Genomic DNA, 8,606 nt, shown 5'->3' with positions numbered 1-8,606 from the left:
GCTGGTGTCTCCCTTGCCTCCCTTGCTGTGGATCTGTGCTTTTATATCTTGTGTGGCAAAACGCTGTTGGCTCTAGCCGGTCACTAGTGTAGCCAGAAGTGGACCTCACTTAATCTGTCCATCTAGGGCGATGCTTTCTGCTGCCTTACGTGAGCTTCCAGAGGACAGTGTCGCGCATCTCTGGCTTTCCTTCTGTTACACCCGAAATGAAGCTGAAGTGAAAGAAAAGAACCCAGGGCTTGTCACAGCTGGAACCTAGGGACTGGTTTCCCTAACCCGCCCACCAGCACCTGTCCCTCATTCATGGCTTCCCTGGTGGACCCTTTATACAAGAAGCACCATTTTTTTAATTTTCTAAGGACGTGAAACAAACATTGTTTTCGGCATCGGTAGTGATCTCCAAACGTAGGCAAGAGCACTGGCCTTGCTTCTGTTCTCTCGGAACAATGTAAATTTTTATATTGTTTGCTTTTCCACGGACGTTTTCTGATCTTGTTCCTCTCTTTCCAACGAAGGGATCATTTTGAGGCGTATCTCTGCAGTGACCATATTTCTAGAACAGTCTTTCTGACCCACAGTGGCGGCTGTGATGGTCCCACTTCATTGCGGATGGTGCTGTAACTGAGACCTGTCCATCTCACCTGCCCAGTTGATTCCAGAGCCTTACTTCCGGTCTCTTTTCTTTCTGTCCCCACAAGAAAGAGAATGTTTCACATAATGTTAGCATGTAGGTTCATCCATCCCTCAAAAAAATTTTAAATGTAAAAAAAAAAATGTAAAAGATTAAGAAAAACCTGTCCTTAAGCACATTAGGTGCTTAAATTCCTTCCACAAATACTGGTTGATTGAGTGGCACGTAACTGAGCTTCTTAAAGCATGTTTCTTAAACTTCTGGAGATTTCAGAACATCGAAGAATAGTTTCTGTCTAGAACACAATGAACAATTCTTTAAATAAATTTTTGGCACTCCCCGAAGCAAACAGCCACACATATAGTAAAACCAAAGGGAAGCAATTTAATACCATGATCATATAGTAATAAAATAAAGGTGTAAGTTTTAACTGATTTTAGTAACAGAGATATCTTAACTTTAAGTTATTTGCCCAAATGTTAATAGCATTGTTACAAATCATTCACAATATTATCTGTGTTCTATAGAAGGTAGTTTCAAAAAACATGCAATAGGCATACTGCATCAAGCCTAACTTCTGTGAAAAGTAGATGAGAAAAAAATAAGGTAATCTTTAGAGAATTTGACTACAGAACCAACTAAATTTGCTCTAATTTTTTGCTTTCTCAGTGCTAAATCTAGTAGTATTTTTTATTTTTTGGCTTGAAATTATATGCATTCTAATCAAAAAGAAAATAATATTTTTATTGTTCAACATTAATTTTTCTCTAATACTGCACAAAGTGAGTCATTTTATCACCGATATGTAAACAAAACAAGTGAAAGAAGGGAAAAATAAAAGAGCTAAGTTCTGCTTTCTGAGACGATTTCATCCATGGCTTGGTTTTGAACAGTTGAGGGAATTATCTCTAAATCTCAGCTTCACGCAAGCAGCTGCAATGGACTAAAACTGTTCTGTTATCTGGAAATAATACCTGGTTTTGCTGCCTATAAATCTCACTCAGCTTCCTGCTCCTCAGCAAGTGGTCACTAAGGCATCATTTAAATGATAAATAAAATGACATGCCCGATAAGCCCACTTACATGGAAAAAGAAAACAGTTGCCATGTGTTGGACAATCTATTATTTTAACAATTTATTTAAGAAAGCAAACACTCAAAGTGTACCACAGCTTCTCTTTTTTTTTTATTCCCTTGGGGATTAAAACTATTCAATATGAGTTTTATTTTTCCCCCCACTTCTTTACAATATGAGTTTTTAAAAGCACAGTTAGTGAGTGGAATGGGGGAACTTAGAACCCTTGGGCTTGCTGGCTGATCGTCAGAATCTGAGTCATCTTGGACAGAGAATTCCCTGAAATGACCTGCCCTTCCTCCCATAAATGAACTAGTTTCTCATGAAGATGCTGATCTGCACCTCTCACTACAATGCTGTACAGAAGACGTGAAAAACTAATGATAGCCTGCACTCTCATTCACCAATTATTATTATAGGGAGTAGCAAGCTATATGAATTTAGAGTGCTCTCTATATGTTTACTACACAGCTGATCATGTAATGGTTTTCAAAGTAAGATGTGTTGCTTTTATTAAAATGATCTGTGGCCACAGTGAATGCAGGAGTGTTTGAACGTGGCATATATATATATATATATATATTTGCATACTTTGTATCCTTTTCCTATTCTAAGGGGGGATTCGGGCTCAGCCGGTACTTTTATGGGATGAGAGCTACAGTCCCACCTGCAGCAACAAGTAGCTACCCTTCCTAAGGAAGATATCCAGTTGTGAGTGTGAACAGTCATTGGCGTTCTCTGTGATTGACTATATCAGCAGTTGCCAACCGGTGGTCCGGGGACCCCTGGTGGTTCCTGAGGTCTGAAAGGTTGGCGACTGCTGGACTATATAGGCCAGACTAATTAGAGCATCAGTAATGAAGCTACAGAACCATGATCTTTTTTGAGCTAATGGTTAGTTGGACTTTCTTTAAAACCATATCATTAGTTCCCTCATAAATGGAAAGAGGAAGAGAAGGAATATTTTATTTGTTTATAAATAGATTTTCAGTGGCATCGAATTAAAGATCCTTTAATGGTTAAAATGATAAGTTTAACCTTACATGCCCTGAAAAATCTTGTTGACTTGTTTCATATATCCTTGACTTTTTGTTTGTTTGATATGTCATAGAACAAACTACAGGAAATTCTTGTTTACCCGTCCCTCTGTTACCCATCAGTATATTAATTCCTTATATAAGCAAACATTAGTTGGCTCTAGCAGTGATTTGACAATGTCCAATGATGTCACTTAATATTGGGAGTAGAGAGGGCAAGGGGCTAGGGAATTCCCTTCTGGCCAAACCCCAAACGTGGTTTCCTTCCATCTCCTGAGCAACCTACAATTATTCAAAGATTTTCAGGAAACTCGAACAAATTCTAGTGTTCATCTGATTTGACTTCTTTCTGAACTGTTGATAGACATGTATCTGCTTCAAATCCCCACATATTCCATCTTCCTGGTGATAGCCGTGTTTTTCCTGCATGCAAGTAGAATATTTTATTTTGGGTAGGGTCAAGTTTTTATAAAAGGGGGGAAACTATATGTCTAGAGATACAATATCTCTGGAGCAAAACATTGAGGCCAAGTGTGAAAACAGCCTATTTCTCTTCACTTCTGCAGAATTCCATTTCGAGGGACCACACAATACCCTTGGCAATGACCATTTATTTCATTCCAATGAACGAACTGGTAGCAAGAGAGGAGGAGGGGATATGGTGATAGAGGCAAAAACTGAACCACCAAAACAGTGCTTCCTTTTTAAAAGCATTTTCCTGCCAATTTAAAACACAGACGAACAGAAGGAAACTTGACTTTGGGTGGTGAACACAGTACAATATACAAGTGATGTATTATAGAATTGCATACCTGAAACCTATGTAATTTTATTAACCAATGACACCCCAGTCGATTCAATTAAAAAATAATAAAACACAGATGAACATAGACAAAGTGTGCCCAGAGGACTTTCTTTGTTTTTACTTAAATCTAGAAGCCCAGCTGTCTCTGTTTGTCACTAGACCTCCCTGTGGAGTTAAACTCAGCGAAGGCCCCATTCCTTATGGAAATATTCTCATCTCCCTCGTTGTTGCTTTGTTAACAATAAATTCCAAGGTGAGCAGCTTTATGTTGTATTTTTGCAAAATGTGCATTTGTTATTGAAACCACAGGTTCACCACATAGCTAAAACCTAAGTGTCAGAAACATTACAAATATGCAAAGTTTTAGAAGCTCCTTAATGTACTATGCCAGGTGCATGGAACTCCACTGACTAGGATAGGACCTGAGAGACCCTCTGTCCTGTGGGCTAATGCCACCAGCTGGTACGTGGAGTTATAGCATATGTCACAGAGCAGCTCAAAATCATGAGCAAGATGGGGTCTTTGAGTCCTGCGGCGAGTTCACCCTCATTGCATAGTTCCCTTCTGCTCTTATCAAGAAAAGCTGCCTGCATTTTCTAGGGAAAAAGAAAAGTTAGTCTTTTCTGAGGGGCACGGTGCAGTTATGTGTCTGTATGTTCATAGCTTCGGCGAACTTCATAATAAAATCCCCAATCTAACAAAAACTAGAATACTTATTATTTGAATGTAGAAAAGGATAGAATAAAAATGACATCCTGAAAGTTTCAAAGGGCAATTTTACCAGGGAACCCTAGACCAGCCTCGCCCCCGACCCTTAACTTTTATATGACTTAAATCGGCCTCTGCTTCCCTCTCCACCCCAGTCTAACATAAGAAGGCCAGAACTGTAGCGCAAAAAAACAAAACCTGCTTTCGATGTGAAAGTATAACATGACATTTTAGGGGACCGCAGATTTTCTGCATCTAAGATCTGGACAGCCTTAACTTTTGTAAAAAAAACAAACACAACAACAATTTTTTTCAATGCTCTCTTTTACTAAACAGGAAAACAAAATGTTTCCTGAAATTAATGACTTTTTTATATTTTGTGACTATTTTCTAAGTTTCTACAGGTTGAAGTGTGAATGGTCATCTTCTCCCCATACTGCCTCTTGCTAGTCACCTGGGGCTCTTTTTTGCAAGTCACTGCATTCTTAGCAAAAGAAAGGTATATCTCGGGAATCACACAATTCTCCGTAGACTTCAGGCAGTCCTCCTAGAGTGAGAGAACAGAGATTCAGAAAGAAAAGAATTACAGGGTGGCTTTCTTTTTTATTTTCCTATGGTTAATGTACTGTACAGTATATATGTTTACAGAATGTATCTGCCTTGTGATGTTAACTAAATGAATGACAAAAAAAAAAAAAAGAGTTCTGATGTGCCATTTGAAAGTTTGCCTTAGCATTGCTGTTTATGTTCTCCTTTTCTGTCCTTTAAAAAAATGCAGGTTGTATTCCAAAGCTGTATTAACACAACATTCTCTTCCCACCCCTGCCCAGCCCTCTTCAGAGCGGTGGATTTTATCACAGGAGCCTAGAGGCAGAGCCTTGCCCAGAGGGAATAAAGTGGGCATAATTTGGGCATTGCCTCGGCCCATCTACCAACCAAACGTTCTGTGTTTTCATCTTGGCCTGCCAAATCACACTCTGACATTCCTGGGGCGGGCCACGTGACCTGCAGTCCTTCCCCCGGTGAATGAGGTGCACCTGTGGCCCCCCCTCTCTGGGTCTGGGAGCATATTTTTTAGCATAATTGCTATAGCTTTGAAAAAGCAGGAGAGATGGAGTCATATGGTTCATTGTTGACAGGTGTGCCCATTCATTATAGTCTAAGATGAGTCGCATGATACGGGTGGGAGTAAGGAGTAGCTATAGAAATTGGAATATTTTACGTTTATGTATTTTTTTAAGGAAAAATATTTTTATAGTGAATTCTATATGCATTCTGAAGCTTGAGTTTGAAAACACCCTTGATTGACTGAGTTATTTCTCCATTCCATTAAAGTAACTTTCCGGTGAACTCCGTAGCACTAGCCCAGGCCTTGGGGGTGTGAACACAGGGCCGAGCCCTGCCCTCACACCACCACTGCACGGAGTCTAGTTTTTCCAAACAGACCTAGGTTCTAAGACCAAACTTTCCGTAACTATCATTAGAGAAACTGTTGAATGGCTTGAGAGCTCTGTGGGCTCCATCTTTAAATATATTTTTATTGATTTCAGAGAGGAAGGGAGAGGGAGAGAGAGATATAGAAACATTAGTGATGAGAGAGAATCATTGATTGGCTACCTCCTGCACGCCCAACACTGGGGATCGAGCCCACAACCCAGGCATGTGCCCTTGATGGGATCGAACTCAGGACTTTCAGTCCACAGGCCAACACTCTATCCACTGAGCCAAACCAGCTAGGGCTGGGCTCCATCTTTAATAATAATATATAATCATTTTTTTGGAAGGAGGTAGCTATCCTATATAATAATCCTATATAATAAAAGCCTAATATGCAAATTGTCCCCTCAACCGGAAGTTCCACCGGGAGTTGGACCAGAGGTGGGACCGGCCAACCACCCGTGGCCTCTCCCCCTGGCCGGCCCCACCCTGGCCGGCAGCTGTGGCAGGCAGCTGGGGGAAGGGAGGCCCTGGCCAGCAGACGCTAGGGACCCTACCCAGGCACCAATTTCGTGCACTAGGCCTCTAGTTTTAAATATAAGTCCAACTCTGTCACATATTTAAGGAGTAACTGCTACATTGAGGTTAAGAGACCACTCACTACAGTGCATTTGAGTCATAGGTGTGAAAAGGTGAGTCAGAAACAACTGGCTCTTAGTCTGTACATAAATGCATAAACCAACAATATAAAGCTTACCAGGTATTACTGGCCTTGTAAATATTAATGGGGCTGCATCATATTTTCAGAGCTAAGCAGAGATGAGAAAGAATTGCCTTTATCCATCCGTAAAGAAGATTCTGAATTTTTAGAGTTCTTGGATCCCCACCCCTACCCCACCTCCAATTTGCTGCCAAATTCCTGAGTTCTGGTGGCATTTACACTCAGTCTCATGAAGATCTTCACCCACCCCCGCTCCTCTGGCTGGCAGGGTGGGACAAGCTTCAGTCTGCTCACCACTCCTGTCAGACTCTCTTGCCGGGTTGCGTCCTTTTCCGGCATGGGCCCTATTTCTACTACCCCAGAAGACCAAGATCCTTTTCCCAACAAGGCAAGGTCATAAACATGTTCCATTAAAAAAAAAAATAACCCCTCCGATTCCCATGCAAATCATTTTAATTCTTTCATCACCAGGATCCCCCCAATGGGCTCAAGTCAAGCCCAACTGTGAACATTAGTGTCATGGAGACAATTTCCAAAAATGAAAGAGCTATGCAACTGCCCGAAGGTGCTACGGGAGAGCCAGTGTACTCTAGTTTCTTATTACTATGGCACCTCTTGGTTTTGAGATGAGGTGGGCAGGGCAGGGAGCCATCCAGCCCCTTGGTTTCCCAATGATAAGTGTTTACCTGCCAACAGACCACTGGGCAATGCCTGACCCCAACTATTCCGTGTGTAGCTCCAACTCCAATTTCTCGATATTCTATTCTGGCAAGTGGAAAGAGTTCTGTTCTTTGTCGGGTTCTGGAACGTTCTTTCCTCCTCTCAAGCTCCTGACCTTGTAGAGTTGAAATCATACAGGGGTTCCAGAAAATGTTGTGTCTGATGCAGCTTTCTGGTGAATGTAGGTTGTCGATGGAATTTTCAGCTTTAGCAGCTCACTGGGGTGAGTGGCATCTCTGTACATACATCCATTCTGTGGTTGGTTGGGGGGTGGGGTGGGAGCCTGTCGTGCTTTTCCTGAAGTAGACTTGCTGGGCTAGCTGCTGTACTTTGTAACCTGAAGTGTACTTGGACTGTTCTGTTTCCTTCAGATGAAAAAGCAAAAACTGACGATAGAAATAACACTGCCAGTGACAGCCAACGCTGTACCTGTAGCTTCTCTCTGTTCCTCTGTACAGTGTTAATAGACAATAAACTGCCTTTGTACTGCATCTACCTCTGTGTCTGGGCCCCAATTCTTTTCCTTTCAACCTGCCATGAGTGGACGCCGGGCCAGACTGCGTGGGGATCGCCTCCAACCACTCACTCAAACTAAACACTAACCGAACTTGAACATGCTTCAGAATCACCCAGGGATACCTGCTAAGCTCGTGGAAACGCGTTCACACCTCTGGCACTCAGGTTCAGATTCCCAGGTTGGGGCCCCGTAACCTGCGTTTTTAATAATGTCTCCGAGTGATTCTGATCCATGTGGTACCTGGCCCATCCGTAGGTTTGTGTGTCCCCCAGTGGAAATCCCCGTGGCCTGCCTGTTCCAGCTGGTCTCCACACTAACTTAATCCCATCTCCCACACTTCCTCTCTCTCACCCGCTCTTACACGTCTTTCTCCACACCTGTCATCCTTTTTCCTGTTCCTTGCAAGCCTCAGCAGTGGCATTGACCGTGATCCCCTGGGTGAAACGCAGACTGCCGCTTAGGTTAGGTAGTAAGCACTCATCCAGTGTGGTCTCCTAAGCAGGAGCATCTGAAGACGCCCAGGACTTTGATATTCTTCCTGACTGTTATAGCCTCTTGACCTAGAAGAGGGTCAGCAAACGTTTTCTGTAAATGGCCAGATAGTACTTGGGGCTTTGTGGGCCAGATGAATTCTGTCACAACGACTCCGCTCAGCCAGAAAGCAGCCACACAGTCTACATCAATGAATGACTGTGATGATGTTCCAACAAACTTTATTTACTACAACAGCCTTTGGGCAGGACTTGGCCTTCAGGCTTGTGGTTTGCTGACCCCTGGTCTTCAGCAAGGCCTGGCACATTGTAGGTGTTCAATTAAAAAAGTTTAATAGCCATTGCATGAAAGAATGAACAAAGGGCAGATGTGAAATCACCTACAAAAATGTCACAGAAAGTTGTCTTTGAAGATACGGAGTAAATGAAATCATTTGGGGCATTCTTATGTGGTTGGGTTCCATG

The 8,606-nt window shown here is 42.3% G+C and overlaps 1 protein-coding gene across 3 annotated transcripts in view; it reads left to right on the top strand.

Moving 5' to 3' along the window:
* The window catches only part of AKAP2 (A-kinase anchoring protein 2), a 155,571-nt gene that overhangs the window by 743 nt on the left and 146,222 nt on the right, over window positions 1–8,606 (top strand). The window lies entirely within an intron of this gene.

This window comes from Myotis lucifugus, unplaced genomic scaffold (assembly GCF_000147115.1).
Source record: "Myotis lucifugus unplaced genomic scaffold, Myoluc2.0 scaffold_43, whole genome shotgun sequence".
Taxonomy (NCBI): domain Eukaryota; kingdom Metazoa; phylum Chordata; class Mammalia; order Chiroptera; family Vespertilionidae; genus Myotis; species Myotis lucifugus.
The sequence above is the reverse complement of the archived record's forward strand: the minus strand, read 5'-3'. Positions and strand labels throughout refer to the sequence as shown.